This window comes from Suricata suricatta, chromosome 11, assembly GCF_006229205.1.
Source record: "Suricata suricatta isolate VVHF042 chromosome 11, meerkat_22Aug2017_6uvM2_HiC, whole genome shotgun sequence".
Lineage (NCBI taxonomy): Eukaryota > Metazoa > Chordata > Mammalia > Carnivora > Herpestidae > Suricata > Suricata suricatta.
The window spans coordinates 81,775,510-81,795,335 of NC_043710.1; the positions used below are offsets into that span (position 1 = coordinate 81,775,510).

The 19,826-nt window shown below is 36.6% G+C and overlaps 1 protein-coding gene across 5 annotated transcripts in view; it reads left to right on the plus strand.

Annotated features, from left to right (window-relative positions):
- The window catches only part of OPCML (opioid binding protein/cell adhesion molecule like), a 485,591-nt gene that overhangs the window by 111,721 nt on the left and 354,044 nt on the right, over positions 1–19,826 (plus strand). The gene's annotated exons all lie outside the window — the stretch shown is intronic.

Consider the following 19,826-nt stretch of genomic DNA (forward strand, 5'->3'; position numbering starts at 1 on the left):
AATAATAAAATATGTAACTCAGCCAAGCTAGGGAGATGGCTGCTTAACAAGTAATCACAAAATAGAGTGTTAAAAACTATTAGTTGGATGTTTCAGAGCAGGGTGATGCAGGAGAGTATGATGAATTCAATGAACTACGGATGAGGACAGGGAAGTAAAAGAGGTTTTATAGAGAATGCAATTTTTTAGATTCATTTTGGAGTTTTCTGTTTCCAGGCTCAGAGTTTCTACAGTTGTTCCATCTCTTAAACGTGGGTCCTGGACCCTTTTCTAGTTCTCAGCATGCCTCAACACTGTTCGTGGGCCTCCAACAATCATGACATCCATTTTCAGGTATATGCTTTTTATACAAAATGCCTTCTTCTATCTCCTCTTCTATCAGATGTTACTGGAATGAGTTCCACACTCTTACTGCTCTATTATGGTCCCTACTTCATCATGTCTTGGTGATACATACAGTACTTTAGTTTACCTCTTTAAAGTTTAATGTTCACTTTCTGTGTTGTAAATACTGTAATCCTTGCATCGATACACATATGGACTTCTGTAGCCATTAAGTATGTTCTCCTGATAATTACTAGGCACTTCTCCCATTATATTGTTTTTTTGTCAGATTGCCATTATTATCTCCTAAAAATATAGTTTTATCTAATTTTCCCCCCAGTTGCCCCTGAAATTTTAATTCAAAGCCCTCTTGGTAAAGCTAAGCTGTCTCCTGCCAAATTCATTATTCTATTTTTGGGATTTATGAAATGTTCTCTACCCTTGCCATGGGGTCACCTCTGAGATAGCACAGGCATCTTTCCAGAAAACCAAACCTTATTTTACTTTAGTATCCTCTACCTAGCTAGCTGTCTGCTTCACAAATCCTATTTTCTTTTCCAAAGACAAAAAAAGAATATATGAAAACACTACCTGTGGTCCAAAGTCCTTCAGTCTCCTACCTAGGACTACAGTACAGGGTCAAGAGACTTGCAAAGCAAATTTGTTTGGAACTCTATATTAGTAAATTATATATACTGGCCTCCCCTGGCTGGGTGGATTTGAGTTTTAAAGTAATATTCTCCTTTAATAATGGATCATCTTCAAAAGCAAAACAATATCCCACCCCTACCCCACCACAGTCATTTGAGACTTCCATTGTATGATGACATGATAGTTCTTCCTTTAAGATTGAATATGAAAGCCTCAACCATCACATCAAGCCACAGATCAATCATAGCCACCACACAGAGAAAATTACCATTTGGCCACATCCATCATCTTTACAAATGCTACCCACAACCGTTATCACCTGAGCCAGCATCCGTTGTTGCTACTTAGTCCTGTTTTCAGTGAGTCTGCATGTCAACTAAAGACTCTTATTCCCTTTTTTGAGGCAGGACAGAAACACAGAAATGCTTTTATGAGGGGAAACTTTCTGTCCTCGGTGTCGCTTGATGCTCTGTTCACCTGTGATTTTTATGAAAGCAATAAAGAACTGCACTTCCTCATTATTTGTTGACTTGCTATACTATACCTCTCTTCCCATTGCCCCACTGACTTTGAAAAAGAGTTGTATAGCTATGGAGAGGAGACTCTAAAATAGCCTAGGATGGAGAAAAATGGAGACTGCACATCTGTTTTATATCTGGGTCATGGAATTATTATAATGCAGGCCAACAAAAGACCAACAAGTCTCTCTAGGCTCTTGAACTTGCTTTGCAAATCTCAGTTCTCTTCTTCTCCTGTGAGTAGTAACCTTGCTCCCTGAACACCCAGGTACTGGATATCTTCTTACTAGAAACAAGAAGTCTTTTCTGCAATTGGAGACAAATGTATATGTCTTTTGTGTGAAAGTTCAGCATGTGAACTGAATGAGAAATAGAATGCCTAGTCACTAAATAGACATGAATGTAGAACTACATGAATTATGCATTTGGGCATTTGAGATATCCTAGGGAAAGGTAAGGAAACTATGGCCCATGGTCAGCAAGCCAGCCTACTCCCTAGTGCTGTTATCACCCCCGAGTTTAGAAAATGGTTTTTATATTATTAAATGATTGAAGACAAATCTAAAGAAGAATATTTTATAATACATGAAAGTCATATGAAATTCAAATTTTAATATCTTTAAATAAAGTGTAATTGGTACGTGCTCATCATTTACATATTGTCTATGGATGATTTCAAAGGGTAGAATTGACTATTTGCACCAGAGACCATATGGCCCACAAAGCCTAAAGATTTATTATATGGCCTCTTATGTTAATAGCTTGCCACGCCCTGTTCTACAGCAGAAGAGTGTCCTAGGAGAGGCTGCATACCCATGATCATGTAAATCATAGTACCATGCAAATGGGAAGCAGTATCATCCCACATGGTTTCTCATGATGCTTAGAAACCCCCTGGGTCCTCAGCCCAGCCCTGTCGGGGCCGCCAAGTTTTCTGTCTGCCTCAGGCAAGGATTATCACTCCGGTGAGTGAGCCAGTAAACAAGATTTGCATCTGGAGGCTGGAGATTGCCAAAATAACTTTGGCGACTGTCTTGCTGAGCTAGACGTGAGTGGCCAAGGCACACAAAAGATCAAAACCGTATTCGGTGTTAGTTCTCCATCCCCCAAGATTGCTGAGGCAAAAGTCCAAAAGTCGGGGCGCTTCTTTGATATGCATTCGACTCTGTAGCCTGCCTAGGTCAGCTTGCCTTGTTTTTTCCCCCTGAAGACTATATAAAGAACAGCTCTTTGAATAAACTCTCTTTTTCGCCTGATCGGAGGACCGTGAGTTCTGTCTTTACTCTCTGCTCTCCCTCTTCTCCGCCCTGCGGGTCAGGGCGGACGAAACAGGTACCGCCGAACGCCGGGCCGACGAGCTGCCCCGGCCCGCGGGTTATGACACAGCCCTTTTCTTATTTGACAACGCAGCTATCCCAAACCTTTTCATTCTCTCCCATCTTGAACCGTCCTTTGCTAGCCTTCAAGGTTTTATCAGCTGAGCTTATTTGCTATTTCTCATGGAGGAAAATTTAGCCATCAGGTGTGAACTACCTCAAGCTACTTTTTCTTGCCTTCTCTTATTTGCATCTGGTGCCCAGCTAGTCTCCCTTCTGTACATCTCAGATTAGCATTTAAGATATATCCCTCTGTCTTCATCTATTACATTTCTCTCCATGATTTTATTAGATCAAATATCCTTTTCCTCCTTTTCCTTCTATAGATATCTACCTTCAACTGGCTTTTTATGTTACAACATTATTTTTTAAAAAATGAATAAGAATTTTAAAAATTATCTTAACTGCATGTTTTCTGTTAGCCATCATCTTCTCCCTCATTCTCCTCATAACCAATCTACCTGGAAGAGTACTCTGTATTCATTCTTATTCCTCTTAATCATTTCAAGAGAGAGATCATGCAATCATGGTTTGTGAGTTTGAGTCCTACATCAGGCTGTATGTTGACAGCTCGAAGCCCAGAGCCTACTTTGGATTCTCTGTCTGTCTGTCTGTCTGTCTGTCACTCTATCTTTCTCTCTCCACCTCTCTCTCTATTTTTCTCTCTCTGCCCCTCCCTTGCTTATGCTCACTTTCTCAAAATAAATAAATATATATTAAAGCATCTTTCCTTAAAGTGTTCAGTTTTATTTCTTATCTGATTTTAGTCACCACCATAAAACCTCTGCTATAAGTTAAAGCCTTTGGCAGGATCCATCATTATTACCCACCTGGATATTTTAATAGTTTCCCAACCTATCATTGCTTCCAGGTCAACTAAACTAAATCCGTTGTTTATTCCTTTATGAGTGATTTTTCTAAAACATGTGTCAGATTATGTCTTTCCTTTTGATGACCAACCAAGATGTTCAAGTCTTTCTAGGAGAATACAAGGCTCATCATCTTAACTTACTGGTCTAATGAGTATTTGCAGAATCCTAATTATAATTCAGATGGCAAGAACTTCTTATGAAGTACATTATGATGTGAAGTGGGGCTATACAAACATGTCATGCATCAGGAAAACAAAAAGAATAATGCTCTTTCTATGCGAAAAGATGTTTGGAGTTCTAATAACCACCTTAAAAATGGACTTAAAATACTACTAATTATAATTCAGGCATTGTTTTTAGGTATGTTATAGATTTTTTAAAATAATATTTTAGAGAAATAGACATTACCTTTGAACTGTATTAAGTCAGAATCAAAATTTCCTTAAAGAATCATCAAAATGGAAAGCTCTCTGAAAAGAAACAAAGCAAATGCACATAATTAAATTCAAAGGAAATCAAATAAAGAGAACAAATCTGATTCAAAAAGGGGATACTTTATTGATTTTCACTGAAGTTTCATTTTATATTAACTTGAGAGTTTATATATTACATAGAACAAATTAATATTTTTAAGGGAGGGCATATTTACTAAATCATAGATGGGAAAAATCCTTTTCTTTTAAGAAGGCTTCATACCCAGCACAGAACCCAACACAAGCCTTGAACTCATGACCCTATGCTCAAGACTTAAGCTAAGATCAAGAGTCAGATGGTTTACTAACTGAGCCACCCAGACAGCTCGGTGAACTTCCAATTATAGGACTTCCATGAAAATCTAAGCTTTCTTGCTTTCAACAAATATTTTTGAGCAGATACTGTATGCAAATCACTATATTAAGTCCTAGGGAAACATAGAAAAGTACTAGTGAAAATAGACGACCGCCCTCAAGGAAAATTTAAGTTAGTAAGATAACTAATAACACAATCTTTGTAATAACAGAGTAGGAAATGAATTAGTGATAAGATAGTCAAGATCATTGTAATTCTGAGGAGTGAGCAATTAAATTTACCTGGAAGTGAATATTAGTTGAGCTCTAAATCTTGGATCCACTTTCAATAGGCAGAGAAAAGGAGGAATATCATTTGGTTTTCTACTTCATTGTGCTATTGAAACTATACTGTAAAACATTTTCAATAACCACTTAATTGCTATCTCAAATAGTCTTTCTTCTGATACATACATATATATGTATTTAGCTTTAAGACTTTTTCCTCTCTGGTTTCTGTTATGTCAGTTTTCTGAGTGTCAGTGAAATAGTAGTTCTTTGGTTGGATTTCTTCCCCCTCTGGTGTGGGTCAGGAACATTTAGTATAATGGATTATATTATTCCTACTTTTTATTGCCTCCATTGGTAAGGTTCACCTGAAACAGATAGTAAAATGGAGGAAACTGACTTTCAATTCACAATGACAACTATAAGGAATGTCCGGATAGGCTTCAGGGAGGTGGAGTAGATTGGCAGTCTTCAGTCCTGGCTGCTCATGGGGGAATGATCTAAATCTGAATATGCTTCTTTCAATCCCCTTCACTCCTTAAAATTCCAGATCTGTAAGGTTGAGTTAAAAGGGCTCTGTGAAGCTGATACATAGCTAACAATGAGAAAATTTAGGTTAAGATTTGGGGGGAAACCATTCTAGGACAAATATTTTTGCTGCCCGCCACTATATCTAAGTTGGAGTAATGAAGAAAGATATAGAAAAGATGGCAAATCACTGCATATATGAGCACAAGCAACTAATTATTCTGTGATTGTGTTCCTTTCATCCTATGACCAGGTTGATACTTTAATCCATCTGCCTATTAATGGAGTATTATACTCTTAAAACTCATTGCTGTTGTTGTTATGCTTTTAAAATAGGATATGATTGTGCTGCCATCTCTGCATTTGAACCCTTGGTAAGCACTGACCTTTCCAGTCTCTGAGTGATTAAAGCACTTATTAATTTCCTGTAGTGATACCAACACTCTAAGGCAGTAGAGTGGTGGGAGTTCATCAACATGTGGGGCTCTAATTAGCCAGCAAAGGAATCGTTCCCGTCCTCACTCTGATATCTAACACAGCTATAAATATAGACATATGAGGGGGAAATATGCAAGACGTGTTGACATGTCCAGGGAAGATCTTTAAACCGACACCACCATGCTGTTATTCTCCCTCATACTCTCCTGGGGTATACTCAGCTTTTCTAGAAAATTGCATGAGGGTGGGATGGCACAGTATGGGAAAGAACCTGAGGGGGGGTCTAGATCATCCCTGGAAATAATTATCAGTTGGGTTATTTTAAGACACTTATGAATCTGTGATTCTATGAATAGCAAGTCTAACGAGAATTAAAAAAAAAACAAAAAGTGAAGTTCTTCGGTATTGAAAAGAGAAGAAAGAAATGTAATAATAATCTTTATGTCTGAGTAGGTATAGAGCTCATGATGACCACCTTCTCCATTACCCAAACTAGAGAGGAAACAAGTTTAGATTACAGCTGGGAGCAGTTTATTGGCTAATTAATATTTTGGGGGTCCTTTCAAGGTACTAAACCTTGTGGTGAGAGCTGGTAGTATACATCTCTGGGGGAGGGCATTTAAACCCATGCTAGATGTGCATACAGAATACCCTCACATTGACAGTGAACCAATTAGTTGAGGCTCCAGGAGACACCCTGAAGATTGTTAAATGCTGGAGTGAATTCCCAAGCAGATGGCATTTGTTCCTTCCCTTCTGAACATTACTATAAACAAGAAAGAAATCCATCAAACTGAGGATAAGGATCTTACCTGACTTGAGATGGAGAATTGGTCTACAAAGAGTCAGCCCTTAGGATTCTAGAGAAGTGACCCTTCCCCACCCTCTTCCACTTGAGGTACCAAGAGCACACATCCTAAAGGTACAACTACAAATTCCATGTTTAACATTGCTTTTTTGGTATTTTCTTCAGATTGGAATCTAGACATGCTGATGCTTAGAAATCTTCTTTATTAGAATAATTCCTTTCTTACCACACCTGTAACCAGCTAGGTAACATTTACCTGGGGGTGGGAATTCCAACTACCTAACAGGAAGGTTCCCAGGGCAAAACTTTATCTGTGATCTGACCTGCCATTGTATGTCCATGGTATCTTGATTTCACTTCATTCATTTCTGGCAGCCTGCACAAAGAATGGACTTTGGAAGCCTGTTTGAGAAGGTAGGAGAGAGAGGAGCCTGTTTGTACCTGTTATCAAGTGAAATAACTCAGCACTTTCAGATCTGGCTTCTTGGCTAGCCCTGTTCAAAATCCGTGTGCATAAATGGGAATGAATATGTGTGAGGCAGAGACCAGTTTTCATATAACTTAACTATAAATCATGAATAGATACTTGGAGATGGCATTTTTTTTAATTAAAGTTTTTATTTTTTTAAGATGACGTTTTAAATAAATGGGCTAACAGTGTATTATGCTTATTGGATACTCCAGTCTCTTATTAACCCTAGGGAACGTTTAGAAACATAATATTAAAAATGGTTTTAAGATTTACAGTCTGTAGCAAGGAACATAAAAAAATAAGCCTGATAAGCCCACATGAGCTTCAATGAAATAGCCCTGGTAAAGTACTTAGTGTGGTGCCAGGCACAAAGTGGGTGTACGGCAGGTGTTAATTACTGCAGGTAACTGTTTTCTTCCAGTGAGGTTCCTAAGGCAGCACTCCATCATGGGGTTGGGGTGAACATGTTTCTCACATTTGTGCTTACTGCCCCCTTCCTTCTTCCTATGTCATTGAGCTGTTTTTCTGCCTACCAAACTCCACAATCCATGTGGATATGGGAAAGGAGTCTTTTTAGTCATTTTTGTCATTGCTTACCTTCAGTGACTGCTTTAGTAAACCTTCAGTGACTGCTTTAGTAAGAAAGATGGTTAATGCTACTGATCTAAATTATTTTAGCATTAATTTTTGCTTCTTACACCTTTTTTTTTCTTCATTTTAAATCCCAAGAGTGAGTGATATTTCCTTTTCAGGCTCTCTAGAGAGCTTTTCGTGCAGCCTTCCAAGGGCCACCATTCTTGGGTGGGTGGGGGAGGCGGGGAAAGATAAAGCAAAACTTTTCTCCTTTGACTTTTAGTACAACAAAGTATTGGCATATGAATTATATTCATAACTGACAGCATGCACTTCAGACAGCTCAGTGTAGTGGTCTGGCCAGAGGCCCTGTTTTTTACCAAGAGACACTCTCAGTGGAAGCTCAGAAGCATATTAATAGGTCAATCAGTGATGTGTTATAGTGTGTTAGAGTTCCTTTCTTCTGCATTTCCCAGTACTTTGCCAAGAGAACTTCCGTGCAATCCCAAATTGTTTCAGATCTCTTTTAATAATTAGCGGCAAGTATGTTGAAGGAGAAAATAATGTAAGGAAACAAGAAAATCATATGTAGTCACAGTCCTGTTTGTTTTTCACTAATGAGTGATGTGGATACTTCATTGCTTGGGTTACATCCAAACCTGGAAGGTCGTATCAGAAGATTATCATCAAATTTCTTTGGGAAAAAACGTGGTGACCTTCAGGATTCAGCTCCCAGCTTTCCCTCCACATGCTGCAATACCACCACTGTCCTTGGGCATTTCCATTGTGCTTTTTAATTTTTAGATATGACAATCTTTTCAAATTTTCCTGACCCGGACTTTCTTATACTTGTAAACATTCACATATTCTGTTCCCACTTCCTGGAATTTCTTTCCTTGTGATTTTCCTGTTGAACTCGTACTCATATTTCATGTCAAGACAGAACAGACAGGGGTTTTCTTTCCATGCTCTCCCAGATCCATGACAATGCCTCATCCTGTTAAAAAGGCATAGGGCTTATCACTTTTCCCTACAATCATCCATGCAGATGTCTGGCCTACCTTCTTTAAATTATGAACCTCCTTAGGTAAAGAACTATATTTGGTTCATGACTGTATTCTCAGTGACTAATATAAAGTTGAATCAAATAAAATTGATGATATTTGGCAGTTTTTAAACCTATAGCTATATGGTACAGGAATTTCAGATATCAGTGTAATACATTGTATACATTGTATACATGTACTACAGTGTATATCATGTAAAATACTGCACATGAGTGAATGAGTAAGTCAACAGCCCATATCTATCCATGTAATATGTAGATTTTTTTTCATTGTAATGTCTTTGTCAGGTTTAAGAATCAGAGTTTTCTAGTTGCACAAGTGAGTTGGGCGCCATTTCTTCTTTCTCTATTTTATAAAAGAGTTTGTATAATACTGGTATTAATTCTTCCTTCAATGAATGGTATAATTTTTCAGTGAAACTAGGCCTGGAGTTTTTTTCTGCAGGAAGAAAATTTTATTTTAAAGTTTATGTATTTTGAGAGAGAAAGACAGACACCAGGAGGAGCAGAGAAAAGGAGAGAGAGAGAATCCCAAGCAGGCTCCACGTTGTCAGAGAAGAGCCTGATAAAGTGCTCAAACCCACAGACCATGAGATCATAACTTGAGTTGGAGGGTCGTATGCTTAACCAGTGGAACCACCCAGGCACCCTGTGGGAAGTTAATTTTTAAAATCTATGAATTCTATCCTTTTAGTTGATATGGGGCTATCAGATTTTTCTACAAAATGTGTTGTTTAAGGAATCTGTTGATTTGATCTAAGTTGTCAAATTCCGAAGTATAAAAGTTGTTAATGCTATTTCTCTATTATCCCTTTAATATCTATGGGATCTCTAGTGATATAACTCTGATTTCATTCCTGATGTTGATAACTTGCTCTTCTCTTTTCTCCATAATTATTCTTCCTAAAAACTTTTGTGAATTTTATTAATCTCTTCAAATAATCACATTTTGGGTTAATCAACTTTCTCTATTGCTTGTTTCTTAGTTCACTGACTTTTACTCTTATATTTATATTTTTTGTGGGTCTATATACTTAGATTTACAATTTTTTTTCAATCTTAAGGGTGGGGGACATAGATTATTGATTTTATTTCTTATTTTCTACTATAGGAATGTTGGAGCTATAAATGTCCCTGTGAGCATTCCTTTAAGTGCAACCCTCAAGTGTAGATATGTTATAATTAATTGATATTCAGTTGGAAATACTTTATAATTTCCCTATGATTTCTTCTTTGACCATTGGGTTACTTAAACTTCTTTCAAAATTTAGTTGCTGTGGAACCTGGGTGGCTCAGTCAGTTAAGCATCCAGCTTTTGAGGTTGGGCAGGTCATGATCTCATGGTTGGTAGGTTCAAGCCCCACCTCAGGCTCTGTGCTGGCAGTGCTAGTACAGAGGATGTTGGGATTCTCTCTCTCTCCCTCTCTCTCTGCTCTTCCCCTACTCATGCAGTCTGTCCCTTTCATTCTCAAAATAAATAAAGTTATGAAAAAAATAAAATAAAATTTAATTATCAATTCAGGCTTTGAAATCTTCAGACTTATAGCAAAGACTGTAGTTTATCTCAGTGAACATTGCATATACACTTAAACAGACAACATGTATTCTGTCACTTTTGAATGTGATGTTTATAAGTGTCAGATCAAGTTGCTTAATGATATTGCTGAGCTATTCTCTCTTCTTGGATTTTTTTGTCTACTTTTTTCTAATAATTACTGAGTGAGTAGAATAAAAATATCCAACTTTAGTTGTGAATTTGTTTCTGCCTTTAATTTTTTCATTTTTGCTGCACAGATTTTGATATTCTTTTCTTGGGATTTGCCCTCCAGGAATTTTTTTAATCACATGATGTCCATCACTGTGTTTTCTCATTGCCTTCTCTGTGTTTCATACATACACTTTATACATAGTGCGTATTTTCATGATGTTAATTTGTCTCATATTAATATAGCCCTATTGGCTTACTTATACTTATGGTTTCCCTGGCTGTCTTCTTTATCCTTTTACGTGCAACCTGTCTAAATCTTTTTATTTAAAATGCACTTTTTGGGTGGTTTTTTTTTTTTTAATTTTCTATTTGTTAAAATTTTTTTAACATTTATTTTTGAGAGACACAGAGAGACCCAGCACAAGCAGGGTAATGGTAGGGAGGGAGGGAGACATAGAATCTGAGGCAGGTTTCAGGCTCTGAGCTGTCAGCCCCAATGCAGGGCTTGAACCCAGGAACAGTAAGATCATGACTTGAGCTGAAGTCTGATGCTAAACTGACTGAGCCACCCAGGCGCACCTAAAATGCATTTTTTGTTGGCAGAGAGCCAACTTTAGATCTCCATTTGGTTACTTTTTTCAATAATTTTCATTTGTATATTGAGGTTCTCTGTTTATGCATTTAGACTATATTTCTCTGTAATTTTGTGAACACATCTCTGTTTAATTCTTTGAACATATTTGTGATAACTGCTTTAAGTATATCTGCTAACCCCCACATCTGGGTGTCTTGAGTTCAGCTTTTATTGGCTGCTTTTATTCTTAAGTATGGGTCATATTTTTCACTTTTTAAAAATAAATATTAACTTTTGATTGAACATTGAAATTATGGAAAACACATTGTAGAGCCCCTGGATTCTGTTGCCTTACTCTGAAGATGGTTGTTTCTCATGTCAGCAGGCAGCTCAGTCATAGGCTTGATCACACTGACCTAACTTATCAAGTCTCAGCCTCCAAATTCTGTATCCACTGTGCATCTTGGTAGGGCTTCATTTTAGGCTTTGCTGAGAGTGTCTAGAGTAGTTGTGACTCTTCTGTGGTTCTGACTCCTCAGGTCCACCCTTTTGGTGGTTCAGCTGGAACCCGATGTCTTAGAAAGTAGATCTGATTCTTCTAACAGGGTCCAAACTCCAAATCTGTGGGCATTACTTTCCCTGAGCACTGCCTGAAGTACCTATGTTGTGTTCTTAATTCCACAGCAGCTGTCACCTGGCATACCTCTGGCTATCTTGCCCACTCAGTGACTCCCTCAGCTACAGATGTGTAGGTGACTACCTGAGTGATGTGTGAGGCTACCTGTTTGCACAGTTTTCTCCTCTCCAAGGCCCTATTCTGTAGACCCCAGCATCTCTGGATTTCCTGACTGTGATCTCTGCCACCTTAACTCAGCAGGAATGCAGTGCTCTGCTGTGACACTACCATTTGCATTGTGTTTGAGAATTTGTCTTGAGATAGAACCCTGGGCAATTGTGGGACTTACCTCTCAGCCATTGCAGTCTTGTGCTGCCTGTTGTTCATTATTTGAAAACAGCTGTGTCATATCTTTTATAGCTGTTTATTATTGTAGGTTGGTCTAATGCAGTTACTCCTCTATGGCTGGAAGTGGAAATTAATTACATAATTGTTATCAAGTATCCTTATCAGGAATGGTAATTTTTCTTCTTAATAAACATACTAAAAAATAACAGGTAACATGGCTTATAATATGTGAGGCATTGTTTTGAATGCTTTGCTTATTAAACATATTTAATCCTTACAACAATTCTCTAAGTTATGTACTGATGTTGTCCCTATTTGTATGTTAAGAATTGAAACATAGAGAGATTAACTAACCTGCCTAAATTCATACATATACAAAGGTACTGAGTCATGCACCCAGTTGAGCTCCTATGCCGTAGTAACTGTACCATCCTGCCTTTTGATAGAAAGTGGGTCATGATTAAACAAAAGGAAATGATCAGAATAAGAAGTGCATTTAAATTCATTAGTAAAGATGAGTATAATAAGTTGAATCATAGCCGGTCTGAGCTCTAGGGCTTTGGCTCCCTGCTACCCTGTACCACCACTTTTACTCACCAGGTTGTTCTGTATTCACCATTAAGTACTACATAAATACAGAAAAAGTGCTTGGAATAATAGTGAGATTCATTTTTATTCTCTTCCACACTCCCACCCATTGCTTTTCTTTATCTTAGTTTGGATGTAAAGTCATAAATGTGCCACCCAAAGAACCTAGTTTAAAATGTAAACCTTTAGGTAGAATAATATATGTTAGATTGGTCGTTTGATCTATTTGTGACAAGTGTTAAAACACATGTGCATTGATTTTTTTTTTTTGAGCAGCGTATTTCTAAGGGTAATTTAATAGTGGTATTGAGCATAGCTTTTGCTGGTAGGGAGAGGAGGGGAGAACAGATGAAGAGAGGGAGCTGCTAATGGCATTTTCCTAATGCAATTGCTTAGGTCAGTGGAAAGCTGTCACAGCATAATGCACTTGCTGTTTGAGGATGCTATCATGTATAGGATTAAGCCATTCCAAAACATGAAAACAACAGCAGCTTGTTACAGTGGGAGCTTGTTAAAGACCTTCTATCAAGCAGTTCTGATGATTTGAAGAAAGAAACTATGGTTCTTATTTCTCCCCCTTTAATTCTAAGTCAAATCTAAATGCTAGGAAGAAAAAAAAACATTCAACTAGCAAAAGAAGGTAGGGGGTGGCACAAAATATATTGCTTCAAAGACCACTCTCTCCTTTCCCCATATACCTGTGGAAATAAGACTCTATTTCAAGATGGAATTGAGCATTTTTGCTCTAATATATTTCTGGAACCAGGAGAAAGTTTAATCTCTGAAATGCTTTTGACTCAATGCTCAGTGCTAGTACTCAGTGTGGGAGAGTAGACCCTTCACTGAACCCACATCTTCTGATATTGAGAAACATCTAATTTGGGGGTATATTTTAAATTCCTATTTATTTTCTATTGTTGGTTTTTGTTATGTTCAGGATATACAATTCAGAAAATATCAGTGATAGGGAATTAATTAAGAAATAATTAGATCATGAAAAGGTTTTAGTAAGAAATCCTTAAGGATCAATTCTTTATTCATTCCTGGAACAAATGATCACTGAGTGCCAGAAAGCTAGTGAGTATAAATTATATTGAATAAGTAGAGGAGTGACTCATGATGAAGCCAGACTAGGTACCCAAGTCTATATCAAAGAATTTAGGCTTAATTTTACATAAATATAAAGCCATGGAAAGGCTTTACAGCTGGGAGTGGTGACATGATCTTTTTTACATTAAGGATCACTCTGGAGTCTAGGTAGAGTGGATTGGAAAGGAGGGAACAGAGTTAAGAGCTCAAAGACCATGATGATTTGACAAGTGAACATGGAGAAAGTGGACTGATCCAGATACACATTTGAGTCAGAAGTGAAAATATTTTGTGCTGCTTATGAGAAAAAAGTAATCAAGGATGGCTTCTGAGATTTGGCTTGAGCATTGTGATTGATTGGCCATCAATTTGAGATGATGATGACTGGGTCTTAAACCCTGAAGTAAGGTGGCATGGATGGTGGTGGTAAAGTGATAGAGCTGTAAAGAGAGGACTCAAAAGTCGTACATTGAAATGTTAGGTGTTTTTTGGGGGGGGAGAGGAGGGGTGTTGGTTTTGAAGTGCCTTCGAAACACTGATTTCCAAAGTTGAAAATTTGATTCAGTACAAAATGTAATTACTTGAGGGTAGGAACATCATCTGTTCTGTATAACAAGTGTATAGAATCATGTGTGGTACATAATAGCTCACAATAAATATTGCTTGAATTAATGAGTCAAGTTCAGAAGATAGGCTAAGACTTAAATATGAGAAATGGCAGCATCTATTTTAAACACAAGAAAGAGAAAATGATATAAGAGGAAGTTCTCATTTGTCTCTAAAAATGGTTTCAAATTATAGTCTCAGAATTTTCTAAACTACTCATATCCAATGCAATTTATTTGGCTTGGGAAGTTTCTTAGGATTATGCAACAAAACAACTTAATTTGTGTTCCTCACATTTATTATACTAGGAACCTATGATATCTTATTCCAGTATATAAAGACAGTGAAGGAGAACTACTGTTCCCATTATGGAAGACCTCATACTCTCTACAAGCATGAGTCTTGGGGACTTCTGGTATAAAAAAGATCAAATGGAAGTCTGTGTCAAAAATCATCCTAAAGCAGAACTACCAGTGGATTGTTTTAAATGGCTGACAAAATTGACAAGTCTTTTTTTTTTTTTTAATATGAGTATAGTTCACACAGTGTTACATTAGTTTCAGGTGTACAACTTCATTATCAACAAATGTGTACATTACGCTATGGTCAACACAAATATAGCTACCCTCTGTCCCCATACATTACTATTACAATATCATAAAATTGGCAAATCCTTAGCTATACCGATCAAGAGAAAGAGAGGGAAGACTCAATTTACTAAAATTAAAAACGAAAGAGGACACACCACTACTTACCTTACAGAAATAAAAAAAGGATGGTAAGGAAATGTGATGAACAACTATATGTCTTCAAATTACAGAACTCACATTAAATTGACAAATTCTAAGATAGATGGGCATTGCTAAAATTAACTCAAGTAGAAATTGAAAATCTGACTAAGCCCATGACAAGTAAATAAGTGGAATTAGTAATCAAAAAACTATCCACAGAGAAACGTCCAGGTCCAGATGGCCTCACTGGTGAATTCTACCAAACAAACAAAGAAGAAATAACATCAGTTCTTCACAAACTTTTCCAAAAAATGAAATATTGGGAAATACTTTATAATTCACTCTGTCATGTCATTATTACTCTGATACTAAAAATAGAAATTATGAAAGAAAAATATAGAACAGTATCTCTTATAATATATATTAAAAAATTATCAACAAAATATAAACAAACCAAACACAGTGATATATGAAAAAAGATACACTACGATGAAGAATGTAAAGTTTGTTTAACATATGGAAATCAATTAATATAAACCATCATATTAACAGAATAATGGGCAAAAAACACACATGATCATCCTATTGGTACAGAAAAACATTTGACAAAATTCAAAAACAGGTGGGTTTTTTTTGGGGGGAGGAAGCAAAAAATTAGAATAGAAAGGAACTTCTCAATGTGTATGAAAAACCTACAGTTCACATTATACTAATGGCTAAAGGTTGAAAGTTTTTCCTCTAAATTAGAAACAAGGCAAGGATGTTCACTCTCACTACCTCTACTCAACATTGTACTGTGGGTTCCAGTTAAGAAAATTATTCACACACACACACACACACACACACACACACACACACACACAAAACTATACAGGCATTCAGATTAGAAAGAGATAAGTAAAACAACATCTTTACGGATAACAGGATCTCGTATATAGAAAACCCTAAAGAAACCACTGTAACTCTATTACAACTACTGAAAGAATTAGCCAAGATTGCAGGATAAATCACTATAAAAATCACTTGTATTTGTATACACTATCAATTAACTATTCAAAAAATGACATCAAGGAAACAATTCTCTATATAATATCAAAAATAATTAAATATTTAGGAAAAAATATCAAAATTATTGCAAAAATTATACTCTGATAACTATAAAACATTGTTGAAATTAAGGAAGACCTAATAAATGGAAATATACCCAGTGTTCTCAATGCCCATGGTCTGGAAAAATTAATATTACTATGAAGGCAATATTTCCTAAATTGATCAACAGATTCAACACAATTTTTATCAAAACCTCAGTGGACTTCATTTCTGAGTTGGATAACCTGATGATAAAATTTATAGGGGAATATAAGGGTCCAGAATAGTAAAACAAACAAAAAAAAAAACCCTTTAAAGTAACAAAGTTGTAGGAATCACACTTCGCAATTTCAGAACTTACTACAAACCTGCACTAATCAAGAAAATGTAATACCAGCTTAAGAGTAGACAAAGATCAATGAAATAGAATTGAGAGTCCAGAAATAAATCTTCATGTTTGCAGTCAATTGGTTTTTGACAAGGTTGCCAAGACAATTCATGGGGGAAAGAATAATCCTTACAATAAACTGGGTAGAAATCACTGCATATGCACATGCAAATAATGAAATTGGAACACTTTCTAACACCATATATAAAAAATAACTCAAAATGGATCATAGACTGTATGTAGGAGTGAAAACTATAAACTCATGGAAGAAAATACGGGAGTAAATCTTCATGACATTGGGTAGTGAAAGAAAAGCTTAGTTTCTCCCTCTACTGACCACTCTATCTACACCCAGCACTTCCTAGAACATTTCAGATACCAGATGATTTTTCCCACACCCAAAGAGTCTCCAAAACCAGCTGGGTGTCCTATAATTTAACTCAATTCTGACATGAACTGCTTGGAGTTAGTACAGACCTTAGAGGCGAAGGGCTTAGTCCCACAAGATGCTCCCCACTAACCCCTGCAAAAGAAATTGCAGTTGGGCTTCAGGTTAACTACAACTACTGTCTAACTTGGCTACAAATCAGAGGTTCCTATGAACACCTCTGCAGGTTTGATCATTTGTTAGAACCACTAACAGAATTTAGGATAACAGTTTCCTTACCAGATTACTGTGTTATTACAAATGATATATTAAAAGGGCACCTGGGTGGCTCAGTCGGTTGAGGTTTAATTATTGATTTTGGCTCAGGATCATGGGATTAAGCCCTACATGGGTCTCTGTGCTAAGCATGAAGCCTGCTTGAAATTCTCTCTCTCCCTCTGCCCATCTTTCCTTGTGCTCTCTTTCTCTTAAAAAAAAAAAAAGACATATTAAAGGATACAAATGAATAGTCAGATGAAAGATATAAATGGGAAGGTCAGAAAGGGTCCCAAGTACAGGAGCTTTTGGGCTTTTGGGATTGGGACACTCTCCAGGTACACAGATGTGGTCTTGTTCATGAACCCAGAAGCTCTCTAAACCCCATACTTTTGGGATTTTAATGAAGTCTCCTTTTGAAGCTGGTTCTTCTGATAACCAGTCTTCACTCTGTGGTTATTTAGGGGGTATCCAAAACTCACCTCCTTAACATAAACTCATATGTGGTTGAAAGGGGGCTGTTTTGAATTAAAAAAAAAAAAAGACGCCATTGTTATTCTGGAACTATTTCAGGAGCTGGGAACAAAACTAAGTTATAAGCGAAGATACTCTTATCACTTTGGAAATTATAAGGATTTTAGGAGCTGTGTGCTAGGAGGAGCCAGCTACCAAGAAGAAAAATTTAATCAAATCACAATATCATAGGTAGGTGAAATCACCTGTATATCACACCAAAAGCACAACTGACAATAGAAAAAGATAGATTTTATCAAATTTATAATCTTTTGTACTTCAAAGGATTCCATCGAGAAAGTACAAAGAAAAGCCACATAATAGGAGAATGTTTGCAAATCATATACTGAAAACAAACATTCATCTAGTATATATAAAGAACTCTTACCCCTCCATAGTCATCAGATAAATAATCTTAACATTTTAAAATTGGGCAAACAATTTGAATAGACATTTCTCCAAAGAAGATATACGAATGGCCAGTAAACACAGAAAAAGATCCTGGTGTTAGCCATCAGGGAAATACAAATCAAAACCACATTGAGAAATCCTTTCATACCCACTAGGCTGACCACAACCAAAAAGACATATAATAATTAGTATTGATGAATATGCAGATAAATTGGAACCCCATAGATTGCTGGTGGTAATGTAAAGTGGTTCAAACTCATTGGAAAACAATCTGGCAGCTTCTGAAATAGTTTAACCAAATCACCTACCAATTCTGCCTCTAGGTACATAATCAAGAGAAATGAAAATGCATATCCACATGAAAATTTGTACACTAATATTTATAACAGCAGTATTCATAATAGCCAAAAAGTAGAAACAATCTAAATGGTCATCATCCTTTAATATATCTTTTTTTTTTAAGAGAGCACAAGGGAAGAGGGGCAGAGATAATTAGTATTTGGTATATCCATACAACTGAATATTATAATTTAGTCATAAAAGGAAATGATGCACTGACAGGTGCTGCAGCATGGATGAACCTTGAAAACAGTACACTAAGAAGCCAGTCACACACACACACACACACACACACACACACACACACACACACACACACCAAAACCACATAGTTTACGATTCCATTTATATGAAATATCTAGAAAGTAGATAAATGGTTTACCAGCACAGGGAGTGGAGGGGCAGTGAGGCAAATGAAAATTGACTGCTCAGTAGTTTGGGTTTTCTTTTGGGGAAAATGGGAATGCTCTGAAACTTTCTCTGATGGTTGTACAATCCTGTTAATATGCTAAAAACAGTAAATTGTACACATTTAAAATTATTTATTTATTTATTTTTAGAGAGAGAGAGAAAGAGAGAGAGAGAGAGAGAGAGAGAGAGAAAGCAAGGGAGGGACAGAGAGAGAGGGAAAGGAAGAGAATCTCAAGCCAGCAGAGCCTGATGAGAGGCTTGATCCCATGAACTGTGAGATTCTGACCTGAGCCAAAATCCAGAGTCGGATGCTTAAACCAACTGAGCCACACAGGCACCCCAATTGTACACTTTAAATGGTTGAATTATATCACAGTAAGACTGATCTGGTAAACAACAACAAAACCCAGAATTTCCACTTATTTAAATATCTAACTTACAAAGTTAATCATTACCAAATTTTAAAATTCTGGACTATTTGAGAGAAGGGGAAAATTCAAATGTATGGAAAAAAAAATGGCAGCAAAAATCCACATACTCATCAGCCATATATTCGAAATATTAATTTTTTGCATTTTCTACCACACATATTTATATATAACACAATAATATAAATAAGATATTTTTATTATATACATTGGTGTATAAAACAAACTAAAAAATAGGCATCAGTGAAGCCTTTTCCATACTGTCTTCCCCAATCCTGTTCCCATGTTCTTCACTGGAGGTTACTGCAATGTATAAATGTGCAAAACTTATTTATCTCTTCCCCCAGTGGTTGACATTCTAAGATGCTTCCGATGTTTTGCTCTTATAAAGAAAACAGCAATTACATCATTGTACAGATAAATACTTCTGTATATGCAGGATACTGCTGCTGCATATGTGGGATGGATTGTCTAGGGTATATACAAGAAGTGTTATTGTTGGATTGTTTGAGAATTTTACATTTCACAACCTAATGACAAATTTCTCTCTAAAGTATTTTTTTTTAAATTTTAAACAATTAACAGGAACATGTAAGGTTTCCTCTTTTCTATGCTTTTTCTGATGACTGTTATTGTCAGGCATATTCTCCACCGCCCCCGTCT